This window comes from Mauremys reevesii, linkage group 4 (genome assembly GCF_016161935.1).
Source record: "Mauremys reevesii isolate NIE-2019 linkage group 4, ASM1616193v1, whole genome shotgun sequence".
Classification (NCBI taxonomy): domain Eukaryota; kingdom Metazoa; phylum Chordata; order Testudines; family Geoemydidae; genus Mauremys; species Mauremys reevesii.
In genome coordinates, this window is record NC_052626.1 from 119,962,711 (window position 1) to 119,977,424 (window position 14,714).

The 14,714-nt window shown below is 47.4% G+C and overlaps 1 non-coding gene across 1 annotated transcript; it reads left to right on the top strand.

Moving 5' to 3' along the window:
* Positions 1–14,159: 14,159 nt before the first annotated feature.
* TRNAI-AAU lies at positions 14,160–14,232 on the top strand. Its single transcript has one exon. It is a non-coding gene; the product is annotated as a tRNA-Ile (tRNA).
* The last annotated feature ends 482 nt before the right edge of the window (positions 14,233–14,714 follow it).

The following is a 14,714-nucleotide window of genomic DNA, read 5'->3' on the forward strand; positions in this document are numbered from 1 at the left end:
TTTTATCACTTCAAGCCCTTTCTTAACTACATCCATATCTTCTATGTTTTCTTCCTCATTATTTTTTTCCTTTCATGAAGCTTTAAATTCAAAAGGAGAGGCTTAGCTGGCATTTTGAGGGAAGGAACAGACCATCATTTGGGAGATTGCCAGCTACGTAACAAATCTGAGTAGAAGAATCCCAACCCTTTGTCCTGCATATTTAGCTCCCAGCCAGCAGTTTCCCCCTCACTTTTATTTATGTTGAGCTAACTACAAACAGCCTTGTGTATCCTTTTCACGTCAGAGAAATCTATTCACTGATGATCACATTTCTGCTACTTTCCTGGCTGGGCAGGGTTGGTGTGTGCGGAATCAGAACATAATAATTGGAACTCTCTAAACCCTCCTTTTAATATACAACATCACATTCCCCTTTCTAAATAACATTTTCCCATAATATTTTTGAACACTCAACATCTTGTTTGCCTTCAAACGATGTAGTGGGAATTCTGTGACTGGCTAGCCAACTACAAAAGCAGTTTCTCCTCCCTTGGTGTTCAAACCTCAACTGCTAGAAGAGGGCCTCATCCTCCCTGATTGAACTAACCTCTTTATCTCTAGACTGATTCTTACCTGCATATTTATACCTGCTCCTGCAAATTCCCACTACATTCATCTGACAAAGTGGGGATTCACCCATGAAATCTCATGCTCCAATATGTCTGTTACTCTGTAAGGTGCCACAGGACTCTGTCTTTTTTAGGTAAGCGCAGCTGGCTTCGGATGGTGCTGACGATGGATAGAAAAAAGGCTGGAGTCAATGACAGATGAGACCACAGAAGGAGCAGGGGAATGGCAGCCCCACAGAAGGTCCTGGGTGCTCAGATGCCCCAGTTATTGCACCCTGGCCTGTCGTAGAGAGAGAAAAGACACAGAGGGACCCAGCCCCCCTACAGTGATCCCATGAACAAGAACCTGGTTGGGAGTGGGGTGAAGGTTCCCTCTGGGCAAAGTGGAGCTGAAATCCCTCAGTGACCTGGAATTTAATAGGACGTTTCAAACCATGCATGGATGTGGGCTGAGGTGCATCAGCAGAAGGTTGGGCTGGACAGGGGTGGCAGGTTTGTATAATTTTTGGTAGTGCCCAGAATGGGACCAAGTCCTGCCCCCACCCCCACCTAAGGCTCTGGGAAGGAGTTTGGGTGTGGGAGGGAGAGAGACTGGGCTCTGGGAGAGAGATTGGGTGCAGGATCTGGACTCAGTCAGGGGGCTGGGGTGCAGGAGAGGGAGTGGGTCACAGGCTCTTGGAGGGAGTTTGGGTGCGGGATCTGGGCTGGGGCAGGGGGTTGGGGTGCAGGAGAGGGTGAGGAGTGCAGCATTTACCTCAGGCATCTCCCAAAAGCAACCCGCAGCCCCCTCTGGCAGCAGCCCCTAAGCAGGAGGGCCGGGGGCATCTCTGTGCAGTGCTGCCCGCAGACTCCCCCCACCCCCGCAGCTCCCATTGCCACAGTTGACAGAGTTGGCACTTGGGGTGGGGGCAGCGTGTGGAGACCCACCCCCCACCCCAGGGGCTGCAGGGACGTACCAGCTGTTTCCGGGAGTGGTGTGCCACATGGAGCGAGGGCGGGCAGGAAACTGCCTTAGCCCCCTTGTGCTGCTGGTGGTGGTCCCCAGGCCCTTTTAAATTGCCATGGGGTGGGAGGCAGGAACAGGGGGACATTCCCAAGGGCCTAACGTTGCTTTGCACAATGATAAATCTTGGAACAGGACATAAATGAAATGGCAGCAGAACCTAAGGAATTAAAAGCCTCTGGATTCTTGTGTGTGCACTGACTCTGAACGGAAACTGTAATTTGACTTGCTTTGTGTCTGTGGCCAGTAAAATATCAAGGGAAAATCATTCCAGTGAGTGTGACCCTGGGTTTGAGGCTTTGGTCTTATTAAAATGTAACTAGCGTGTTACACTTGTGTTTTTAAAGGTGGCTTCCCCAAGCAATCCCAAGTTGTTCTTCCCACAGCTGGCTGATGGTGGGCAGCAGAGGATTTCCCCAGTCTGGGGGAATCTCTCTGGGCCCCACTGTTAGTTCTCCATCCTTTCCCCCCCTAACCGCACACACCACTCCCCTCCCCATTATCAATGTTTTGGAGTGACCCCTCCCTCCTTTTATGGGATACAGACTCTCTGTGACAGACTGACTGGGGCTCCTCTCTGCATGGCCCCAATGGGGAAGGAAAGAGACTGGGGCGGGGGGGGGGGGAGAAGATGGGCAGAAGGAGTCAAATGGGGCTAAACCAGAATAGAGGAGATTTTCTTCCTGTTAAAATGTACTGGAATCTCATGGCTGAAAAGCTGCATCTTGAGTTAGGTTTGATGTGTCAGCCTTTCAATCACCAGGCAAAGGTGTGAACCACAGAGACTGATAACTGCCTGCTTCCCAGCTTTGTCTGAGAAGCACCTGCAGTGGTGCAACTGGTTAGTGCAAAGGGGGATACTGCTGGGGTTATGAATTCACGCCTTATTTGGAGCACTGGTTTCTATTACCTGTGTAGTTTCCCCCACTTCCTTTGCCCAATGCATGGGGAAAGTGCCATACTAGGAAAAAGGTGAGTAAGTTCTAAAATGTGGCAGTGAGTGCACAGCTTGGAAACATCCCCCCCCGTGCTGCTATTAGTTCCAGTAAATTGTTCACTGGCAACATGAATTGATTTCTTTGCTGCTGTGAAAGCTGCCAGGAAAAGTCTCTGGTCACCAGAGCATCCCTGGCTCCTTCCCTGCCCCAGTCACTGCTGTAGGAGGGTTCTATATACACTGAGCCTAAAGCTTTTCCAAGCCTTCTTAGTGCAGTTAGGAGGGTGTCAGTCATGTACTCTGAAGGACCCTGAGTTCAAGCCACAGAGAAAGCAATAGTTTTCGCTCCCTGCTTCAGATTTTCTACAGGAAATCAGAGAAAAGAAACTATAGGAGAGTGGTCTCCCACCCATCTAACACACACACACACACAGACTTTTCTAAGGCATTATCTTTTCCTTCTCTATGGAGTTTGTATTCTTCATAGAGCAAAATAAAACAAAAACATGCAAGTCCAAGCCTAATACAGTATGAAATTCAGTACAGATAAAATCTCACCCTCAGAGATCTTCCAATAAGCTTCTTTTGCAGACTAGACTTATTTCTTGTCTGGGCCCAATCTTTTCACCTGGTATAGTCCTTGTTCCAGCTCAGGTGATAGCTAGGGGATGTCTCATGACTGCAGCCATGTTTGTTCAGTTCCACCCCCTTATACAGCTTTGGTACAAGGCAGGAATCTTTTGTCTCTCTCCTGGGGAAAAGCCCCAGGTTTCAGATGGATTCCTGTACCAGGTGACATGGTCACATGTCCTGTGAGACCCCAAGCCTTCATTCTTCCTGGCCTGACTCACAGATGGTGCAGGACAGAGCCATCTCCAGTCGATTGTCCTGGTTAATGGGAGCCATCAAGATTCCAAACCACTATTAATGGCCCACACTTTGCATAATTACAACAAGACATCAGAGTTATAGTTCATATTTCTAGTTTCAAATCCAAGAATGATTGGTTCATACAAATAGGATGAACACACACAGTAGATAATAAGCTTTGTAATGATACCTTACAAGAGATCTTTTGTATGAAGCATAGTCCAGTCACTTTATATTCACACTCATTAGCATATTTTCATGAAATCCTATGGAGTGAAACATCACAGCAGGGAAAGGGTTTTACTGTGGCACCTGGGAGCAGTCGAGTTTCATGTTCAGGCTGTGGTATGAGTTCCTCCAGGTTTCTCGTAAGCACACAGGGACCTTAGTGGGTGCTCTCGATACAGGAATGGCCCAGACATGATAAAGTGTTGGGGATAGCATTTTCCCTTTTTATTTGTGTATTTCCAATGACATTTCTGTTTGTGATTTTGTTTTGCTTTGTATAACTGTGTTTTCTCTTGGATTTGATATTAACTAAAAAAAGAATAAGGCCTCAGGGTGCCGGATGGAGGAGCAGGCTGGGGCTAGGACTGCTTAGAGAGCAAGAGTAGTAAGTTTTCTGTATTGTTTCCTATACTGCTTTTCTTGACTAGTTTCTCTTCTGCACAAAATTTGCTTCTTTTATATGTGATCCTGGCTAGCTCAGTTGGCAGAGCATTGGCCTTTTAATCTGAAGGTCCAGGGTTCAAGTCCCTGGTCAGATAAAGAGAGAACCATTCCCCTAAAAAAGGCATCTCTCCAGTATGTAATTTGATGTCACCTTTTTTCCCCAGGACTTCACCATTCCTAGGAAGGGCCATGTACTGCCTGGGACTTAAGGGGCAACTTCCTCACATGCCCACCGGCCTCTCAGTCTGGATTAAGAAAGGCCTCTGGGATCTGCAGCAAACTGCTGCATGCCAACTTGGTGAGCAAATGCAGGGCTGCCCCCACAGGGTCATCCTCACCAGAACTCAGCAGAGGTCTAGGAGTTCCCTATTGGTCCCATGGTGTAAGGGCCAGCACTTGGGACTTTGAATCCTGCAATCTGAGTTGAAGTCTCAGAGGGATCTGAGAACAATTCCTGTGCCACAAACCCTGCTGGGTCTTCCAAGGTTCTATCTTGCTTTCTCAAAGGTCATGGTAGCCTGTCTTTTGCTCGTTAGCTGTTGTGACTTGAGCACAAGAGGGGACATTTGATCCAGAAGCCTGGCCATGCCTGGAGTCCTGTAGGTAGGGATGCGAGCTCCATTTCCTCTGAGTCCTGAAGCTGGGCTGCAGCCTGGCCTAGGAGGCAGCCCTATTGGTTGACCTACTGGCCCAAAGTCACTTGAGTGGTGTTGGTGTTCCCCAGGAATGCTGAAGAGCCTAAGGGAGGGAAGCTTAATACTCCTCCCTATCATTCAGGCAGAAGAGGAAGGGCTGCAAGAGTGAGCAGGTTGATGAGCTGGGCCTTCTAGCATTCGGTTGGGGATGAGGTGGGGAACGCAAACTGGGAGAAGTGGTTGCTGGCCTGTAAGGAATGGTTTGGCCGGTGGTGTAAGTGGACCATGTCATTACCTACAAGGTTGTCATGCTCAAGATCCATCTGTGGGGAATTTCCTGAGCCATGTATTTCCCCCTGCTCCACAAGTGCTGCTGAGACCGAACACAATGGCCTTCCACTTCTTGTGGGGCAATAGGACGTCCCTACCTAGTCAGGAGACGTGTGGCTTTTCTGCCGTATTAGAAGGGGGGTTGGGCCTGATGGGCTTTGAAGCCTTGTACGGCTCTACGGTTTTGTGTTTCAATTTTCAGTGGGTGGTTGAGCTGGAGGTCAGGTCAGGCCAGGCCCGAGGGGAATGGTGGTGCAACCACAAAGAACCCAACTGACTCTTCCAATATGGCCATTTTTTTTTTTTACCCCACTGGGTACAGCACCAGGTATGGGATGGCTGATGGTGGGGGAAAGGGGAGGAGATTAGGAAGCCCCTCCTCCCTCAGTGTTCTTCTACTCCCATCTTACATCCTACAGGATTTTCAGTGGGTGGCTAGGTGGAAGGTGCTTGCAGGATGGCTTCATCCGCAACAGTGGACACCCTCACAGCAGCGGCCACCACAGTAGCAAGGCCACCCCCTTTGGCTCAGTCTGAACAAAGGTCAATGTACCACTGGGTGAAATTGCCAATTTTAGAGAGAGTCCTCTGAAGGTGAGCAACTGTCCCCAGAACTTACTGACAGGAGCTTTCAAGTATTTGCAAATGTGCATGGCTGGCATGTGCAGAGCAAAGGCTGCCCAGGGGCACCGTGTCAGGCTCTGGCACCGCTTGAGACAATGGACCATCTTCAGCCACCAGGTAACCCAGGATCTAAGGCATGAATGGGGTGAGGAAGCAAGTCAAGCTGAGCAAGGCAGGCAAAAATTCATCTTGCCTTCATGGGCGCTTGCAATTATGCCCTTTTTGTGTGCCAGGGCTGACAAAAACATCCCGGACAGAGAAGCAGCAGGCCCCAAAAGTGCCCTTCAGGTGCTGACTTAGCTCAGTTGGGAGAGTGTTAGACTGACAATCTAGAGGCCCTTGGTTCACTCCCATGCTCTTTGTGCACATCAGTGGTCTTTTTTTCTGAAAGCACAGCAGTGCCTTTACCCACCATGAGTCCCTCATTTCAGGCTCCCAAGCAAGAAAAGACAGCATGGACTTGTGTACCAAGTTGGCCCACCTGACCTTTCTTTCTTCTCTTGCTCTTTCTCAGCAAGGGGAAGAAAAAGAAACTCTCCTTCAAGCTGGAGTCAAAAGGGAGACGTAAGGATGACTTCCTGAGTGCCGGGTCCAGTCCTTTGCTCTACCACCAGCTGACCTATCGAGGGGCTGCCACCACTCTCTCCAGGTTCGCCCATTGGTGTGTTCAGAATGGAGAGCGGTAACTAGTGGTATTCCCCAATGGTCAGTCCTAGGACCAATCCTATTCAACTTATTCATAAATGATCTGGAGAAAGGGGTAAACAGTGAGGTGGCAAAGTTTGCAGATGATACTAAACTGCTCAAGATAGTTAAGACCAATGCAGACAGTGAAGAACTTCAGAGACGTCTCACAAAACTGTGATTGGGCAACAAAATGGCAAGTGGAATTTAATATGGATAAATGTAAAGTAATGCACATTGGAAAAAATAACCCCAACTATACATATAATATTTTGGGGGCTAATTTAGCTACAACTAATCAGGAAAGAGCTCTTGGGGTCATAATGGATAGTTCTCTGAAGACAACCATGCAGTGTGCAGCGGAAATTAAAAAAGCAAACAGGATGTTAGGAATCATTAAAAAAAGGATAGAGAATAAGATAGAGAATATTATATTGCCCTTATATAAATCCATGGTACATGCATATCTTTAATACTGTGTACAGATGTGGTCTCCTCATTTCAAAAAAGATATACTGGCATTAGAAAAGGTTCAGAGAAGGGCAACTAAAATGATTAGGGTTTGGAATGGGTCCCTTATGAGGAGAGATTAAAGAGACTAGGACTTTTCATCTTGGAAAAGAGGCGACTAAGGGGGGATATGATAAAGGTATATAAAATCATGAGTGGTGTGGAGAAAGTGAATAAGGAAAAGTTATTTACTTGTTCCCATAATATAAGAACTAAGGGCCATGAAATGAAATTAATGTGCAGCATGTTTAAAACAAATAAAAGCAGGTTCTTCTTCACACAGCGCACAGTCAACCTGTGGAACTCAGTGCCTGAGGAGGTTGTGAAGGCTAAGACTGTAACAGAGTTTAAAAGAGAACTAGATAAATTAATAGGTTTCAGAGTGGTAGCCATGTTAGTCCATATCAGCAAAAAGAATGAGGAGTACTTGTGGCACCTTAGAGACTAACACATTTATTTGAGAAACAACTCTGACATCATAATCAAAAAGGCTGACAAAGGAGGTGCTGTTGTCATCATGAATAGGTCGAAATATGAACGAGAGGCTGCTAGGCAGCTCTCTAACACCACATTCTACAAGCCATTACCATCTGATCCCACTGACAGTTACCAAAAGAAATGACACCATCTGCTCAAGAAACTCCCTGAAAAAGCACAAGAACAAATCTGCACAGACACACTCCTAGAACGCCAACCAGGGGTATTCTATCATCTACCCAAGATCCATAAACCTGGAAATCCTGGACACCCCATCATCTCAGGCATTGGCACCCTGACAGCAGGATTGTCTGGCTGTGTAGACTCCATCTTCAGGCCCTATGCTACCAGCACTCTGAGCTATCTTCAAGACACCACTGACTTCCTGTGGAAACTACAATCCATTGGTGATCTTCCAGAAAACACCATGCTGGCAACTATGGAGGTAGAAGCCCTCTACACCAACATTCCACACAAAGATGGACTACAAGCCGTCAGGAACAGTATCCCTGATAATGTCACGGCAAACCTGATGTCTGAACTTTGTGACTTTGTCCTCACCCACAACTATTTCACATTTGGGGACAATGTATACCTTCAAGTCAGTGGCACTTCTATGGGTATTCACATGGCCCCACAGTATGCCAACCTTTTTATGGCTGACATAGAACAACGCTTCCTCAGCTCTCGTCCCCTAACGTCACTACTCTACTTGTGCTACACTGATGACATCTTCATCATCTGGACCCATGGAAAAGAAGCCCTTGAGGAATTCCACCATGATTTCAACAATTTCCATCCCACCATCAACCCTCATCCTGAACCAGTCCCCACAAGACACTCACTTCCTGGACACTACAGTGCTAATAAGCGATGGTCACATAAACACCACCCTATATTGGAAACCTACTGACCGCTATATCTACCTACATGCCTTCAGCTTTAACCCAGACCACAGCACACAATCCATTGTCTACAGCTAAGCTCTAAGATACAACTGCATTTTCTTCAACCCCTCAGAAAGAGACAAACACCTACAAGATCTCTATCAAGCATTCTTACAACTACAGTACCCACCTGCTGAAGTGAAGAAACAGACTGACAGATGCAGAAGAGTACCCAGAAGTCACCTACTACAGGACAGGCCCAACAAAGAAAGTAACAGAACACCATTAGCCATCACCTTCAGCCCCCAACTAAAACCTCTCCAGTGCATCATCAAGGATCTACAATCTATCCTGAAGGATGATCCCTCACTCTCACAGATCTTGGGAGACAGGCCAGTCCTTGCTTACAGACAGCACCCAACCTGAAGCAAATACTTACCAGCAACCACACAACAAAAACACTAACCCAGGAACCTATCCTTGCAACAAAGCCTGTTACCAACTCTGTCCATATATCTATTCAGTGGACACCATCATAGGACCTAATCACATCAGCCACACTATCACAGGCTCATTCACCAGCACATCTACCAATGTGATATATGCCACCATGTGCCAGCAATGCCCCTCTGCCATGTACATTGGACAAACCCAACAGTCTCTACATAAAAGAATAAATGGACACAAATCACATGTCAAGAATTATAACATTCAAACACAGTTGGAGAATACTTGAATCTCCCTGGTCACTTGATTACAGACCTAGAAGTAGCAATATTACAACAAAAAACCTTCAACAACAGACTCCAACGAGAGACTGCTGAATTGGAATTAATTTGCAAACTGGACACCATTAAATTAGGCTTGAATAAAGACTGGGAGTGGATGGGTCATTACACAAAGTAAAACTATTTCCCCATGTTTATTTGTCCCCCTCCTATTACTCACACCTTCTTGTCAACTGTTGGAAATGGGCCATCCTGATTATCACTACAAAAGGTTTTTTTTCTCCTGCTGATAATAGCTCACCTTAACTGCTCACTCTTGTTATAGTGTGTATGGCAACACTCATTTTTTCCTGTTCTCTCTGTGTATATATATATATATATATATATAGATATATATATATATATATATATATATATATATATAGATATATATATAGATACCTGTATCTTCCTGCTGTATTTTCCACTGCATGCATCCGATGAAGTGGGTTTTAGCCCACAAAAGCTTATGCTCAAATAAATGTGTTAGTCTCTAAGGTGCCACAAAGACTCCTTCTTCTTTTTGCAGATAAATTAATGGATGTTAAGTCCATGAATGAATCATAGAATATCAGGGTTGGAAGGGACCTCAGGAGGTCATCTAGTCCAACCCCCTGCTCAAAGCAGGACCAAACCCAACTAAATCATCCCAGCCAGGGCTTTGTCAAGCCTGACCTTAAAAACCTCTAAGGAAGGAGATTCCACCACCTCCCTAGGTAACCCATTCCAGTGCTTCACCACCCTACTAGTGAAAAAGTTTTTCCTAATGTCCAACCTAAACCTCCCGCTCTGCAACTTGAGACCATTACTCCTTGTTCTGTCATCTTCTATCACTGAGAACAGTCTAGATCCATCCTCTTTGGAACCCCCTTTCAGGTAGTTGAAAGCAGCTATCAAATCCCCCCTCATTCTTCTCTTCTGCAGGCTAAACAATCTCAGTTCCCTCAGCCTCTCCTCATAAGTCATGTGCTCCAGCCCCCTAATCATTTTTGTTGCCCTCCGCTGGACTCTCTCCAATTTATCCACATCCTTCTTGTAGTGTGGGGCCCAAAACTGGACACAGTACTCCAAATGAGGCCTCACCAGTGCTGAATAGAAGGGAATGATCACATCCCTCGATCTGCTGGAAATGCCCCTACTTATACAACCCAAAATGCCATTAGCCTTCTTGGCAACAAGGGCACACTGTTGACTCATATTCAGCTTTTCGTCCACTGTAACCCCTAGGTCCGTTTCTGCAGAACTGCTGCCCAGCCATTCGGTCCCTAGTCTATAGCAGTGCATGGGATTCTTCCGTCCTAAATGCAGGACTCTGCACTTGTCCTTGTTGAACCTCATCATATTTCTTTTGGCCCAATCCTCTAATTTGTCTAGGTCCCTCTGTATCCTATCCCTACCCTCCAGCATATCAACCACTCCTCCCAGTTTAGTATCATCTGCAAACTTGCTAAGGGTGCAGTCCACACCATCCTCCAGATCGTTAATGAAGATATTGAACAAAACCGGCCCCAGCACCGACCCTTGGGGCACTCCACTTGATACCGGCTGCCAACTAGACATAGAACCATTGATCACTACCCGTTGAGCCCGACCATCTAGCCAGTTTTCTATCCACCTTACCGTCCATTCATCCAGCCCAGACTTCTTTAACTTGCTGGCAAGAATACTGTGGGAGACTGTATCAAAAGCTTTGCTAAAGTCCAGAAATAGCACATCCACTGCTTTCCCCTCATCCACAGAGCCGGTTATCTCATCATAGAAGGCAATTAGGTTAGTCAGGCATGATTTGCCCTTGGTGAATCCATGCTGACTGTTCCTGATCACTTTCCCCTCCTTTAAGTGGTTCAGAATTGATTCCTTGAGGACCTGTTCCATGATTTTTCCAGGGACTGAGGTGAGACTGACTGGCCTGTAGTTCCCTGGATCTTCCTTCTTCCCTTTTTTAAAGATGGGCACTACATTAGCCTTTTTCCAGTCATCCGGGACCTCCCCCGATCGCCATGATTTTTCAAAGATAATGGCCAATGGCTCTGCAATCTCATCGGCCAACTCCTTTAGCACCCTCGGATGCAGTGCATCCGGCCCCATGGACTTGTGCTCGTCCAGCTTTTCTAAATAGTCCCAAACTACTCCTTTCTCCAAAGAGAGCTGGTCACCTCCTCCCCATACAGTGCTGAAGAGTGCAGCTGTCTGGGAGCTGACCTTGTCTGTGAAGACAGAGGCAAAAAAAGCATTGAGTACACTAGCTTTCTCCACATCCTCTGTCACTAGGTTCCCTCCCTCATTCAGCAAGGGGCCCACACTTTCCTTGACTTTCTTCTTGTTGCTAACATACCTGAAGAAACCCTTCTTGTTACTCCTAACATCTCCTGCTAGCTGCAACTCCAAGTGTGATTTGGCCTTCCTAATTTCACTCCTGCATGCCTGAGCAATACTTTTATACTCCTCCCTGGTTATTTGTCCAATCTTCCACTTCTTGTAAGCTGTTTTTTTGTGTTTAAGACGAGCAAGGATTTCACTGTTAAGCCAAGCTGGTCGCCTGCCATATTTACTTTTCTTCCTACACATCGGGATGGTTTGTTCTTGCAACCTCAATAAGGATTCTTTAAAATACAGCCAGCTTTCCTCGACTCCTTTCCCCGTCATGTTATTCTCCCAGGGGACCTTGCCCATCAGTTCCCTGAGGGAGTCAAAGTCTGCTTTTCTGAAGTCCAGGGTCTCTGTTCTACTGCTCTCCTTTCTTCCTTGTATCAGGATCCTGAACTCGACCATCTCATGATCACTGTCTCCCAGGTTCCCATCCACTATTGCTTCCTCTACTATTTCTTCCCTGTTTGTGAGCAGCAGGTGAAGAAGAGCTTTTCCCCTAGTTGGTTCCTCCAGCACTTGCACCAGGAAATTGTCCCCTACACTTTCCAGAAACTTCCTGGATTGTCTGTGCACTGCTGTATTGCTCTCCCAGCAGGTATCAGGGTGATTAAAGTCTCCCATGAGAACCAGGGCCTGTGATCTAGCAACTTCTGTTAGTTGCTGGAAGAAAGCCTCGTCCACCTCATCCCCCTGGTCTGGTGGTCTGTAGCAGACTCCCACCACGACATCACCCTTGTTGTTCATACTTCTAAACTTAATCCAGAGACTCTCAGGTTTTTCTGCAGTTTCATACTGGAGCTCTGAGCAGTCATACTGCTCTCTTACATACAACGCAACTCCCCCACCTTTTCTGCCCTGCCTATCCTTCCTGAACAGTTTATATCCATCCATGACAGTACTCCAATCATGTGAGTTATCCCACCAAGTCTCTGTTATTCCAATTACATCATAATTCCTTGACTGTGCCAGGACTTCTAGTTCTCCCTGCTTGTTCCCCAGGCTTCTTGCATTTGTGTATAGGCATGTAAGATAACTCACTGATCGTCCTGGTGTCCCAGTATGGGGCTGGAGCCCTCCCCTCTTGCATTCACCTACTTGTGCTTTCTCCCGATATCCCACTTCCCCACTTAGCTCGGGGCTTTGGTCTCCTTCCCCCGGTGAACCTAGTTTAAAGCCCTCCTCACTAGGTTAGCCAGCCTGCTTGCAAAGATGCTCTTCCCTCTCTTCGTGAGGTAGAGCCCGTCTCTGCCTAGCAATCCTTCTTCTTGGAAGACCATCCCATGGTCAAAGAATCCAGACCCTTCTCTCCGACACCATCTGCGTAGCCATTCATTGATTTCCACGATTCGACGGTCTCTACCCTGGCCTTTTCCTGCCACAGGGAGGATAGACGAGAACACCACTTGCGCCTCAAACTCCTTTATCCTTCTTCCCAGAGCCACGTATTCTGCAGTGATACGCTCAAGGTCATTCTTGGCAGTATCATTGGTGCCCACGTGGAGAAGCAGGAAGGGGTAGCGATCCGAGGGCTTGATGAGTCTCGGCAGTCTCTCCGTCACATCGTGAATCCTAGCCCCTGGCAAGCAACACACCTCTCGGTTTTCCCGGTCAGGGCAGCAGATAGATTACTCAGTCCCCCTGAGGAGAGAGTCCCCGACCACCACCACCCTCCTCCTTCTCCTCCTCTTGGGAGTGGTGGTCATGGAACCCCCATCCCTAGGACGGTGCACCTCATGCCTTCCAATCAGTGGAGTCTCCTTCTGCTCTGTTCCCTCAGATGTATCATCCACTCCACCCTCTGCACTAGTACCTGCGGAGAGAACATGAAAACGGTTGCTCACCTGCATCTGTGTTACTGGTACATGGACATTTCTGGTACTCTTTCCTCTTCTGGAAGTCACATGCCGCCAATTATCCTCACTGGCCTTCTGTCCCCGCTGCGTAGCCTGCTCTGAATCTTCAGAACATTGTGCCCGCTGAAGCTGATCCTGACATCTATCTAGGAAATCCTCATTTTCTTTTATGGAACGCAGGGTTGTTATTCGTTTCTCCAGACCTTGAATCTTCCCTTCCAATATGGAGATCAGCTTGCACTTTGTACAGACAAAGTCGCTCCTATCCTGTGGAAGGAAGATGAACATGGCGCATCCTGTGCAGGTCACAACAGTGGATCGCTCAGCAACCATAGTCTCTTCCTTCTAAGAGCTTCCTTACTTGTGGCAGATGCTACTCAGAGAAACCTGGGGGGGGGGGGGGGGCTTGGTAGGCTCTCTCCAGGCAAACTCCTTCTGTTTGCCTCTCTGCTGCTCAGCTGGTTCGCAGCTGACTGCCTTTTTATAACAGTCAGGCCCAGCTGGAACAAAGCACTCCCAGCTACTAGCCAGGATGGGTAAGGAATGGTATCCCTAGCCTCTGTTTGTCAGAGGGTTGAGATGGATGGCTAGGAGAGAGATCTCTTGATCATTACCTGTTAGGTTCAGTCCCTCTGTGGCACCTGGCACTGGCCACTGTTGGCAGATAGGATACAGGGTTGGATGGACCTTTGGTAATAATTGGAGATATACCAATCTCCTAGAACTGGAAGGGACCTTGAAAGGTCATTGAGTCCAGCCCCCTGTCTTCACTAGCAGGACCAAGTACTGATTGTGCCCCAGATCCCTAAATAGCCCTCTCAAGGATTGAACTCACAATCCTGGGTTTAGCAGGCAATGCTCAAACCACTGAGCTACCCTAGCCTAGTAAGGGCCTTCTTATGAAGGGAGGGGCAGAGCACTGTGACAGAGTTTCTGTAGTGTAGTGGTTATCACATTTGCCTAATATGTAAAAGGTCCCTGGTTTGAAACCAGGCAGAAACAGGATGGCTTAATTTCCCAGCTCCTACTAGCCTCTCCCTGCTGTTATAGGAACAGCAATGATTTCTATGCTCAAAAGGTCTGTTATACTTCTCCCACTCCCACCTTTGTCTCCTCTTCCTTTCTGAATACCCGTGAAGTGGCTTTCCCTTGCAGGATGAATGGGCTGGTTGTAGAGCTCCCAGGTAGACAAGGGGTCTGGGACTCTAATTAGGCAGCACTCACACACCCAGAGCATGGACACTGCCCAAGGTGGAGTGTGACCAACCAGAGGCAGCCAAATCATCTCTAGTTGCAGGCCATGAGGAGCAGGTCCTTAAAAGGGGAAGGGGCCTCATGCTCAGGAGTGCACTCACAAGCTTGTACTTCCAGTGAATGTCCTTCACTGGGTCCACTGTGTTGCATTTCATTGTGCCTTAGGAAGACTTGCCTTCATCACACAGTCCATTGTGGTGCTGTGGGACACTTACCTTGCAGAATCCTGA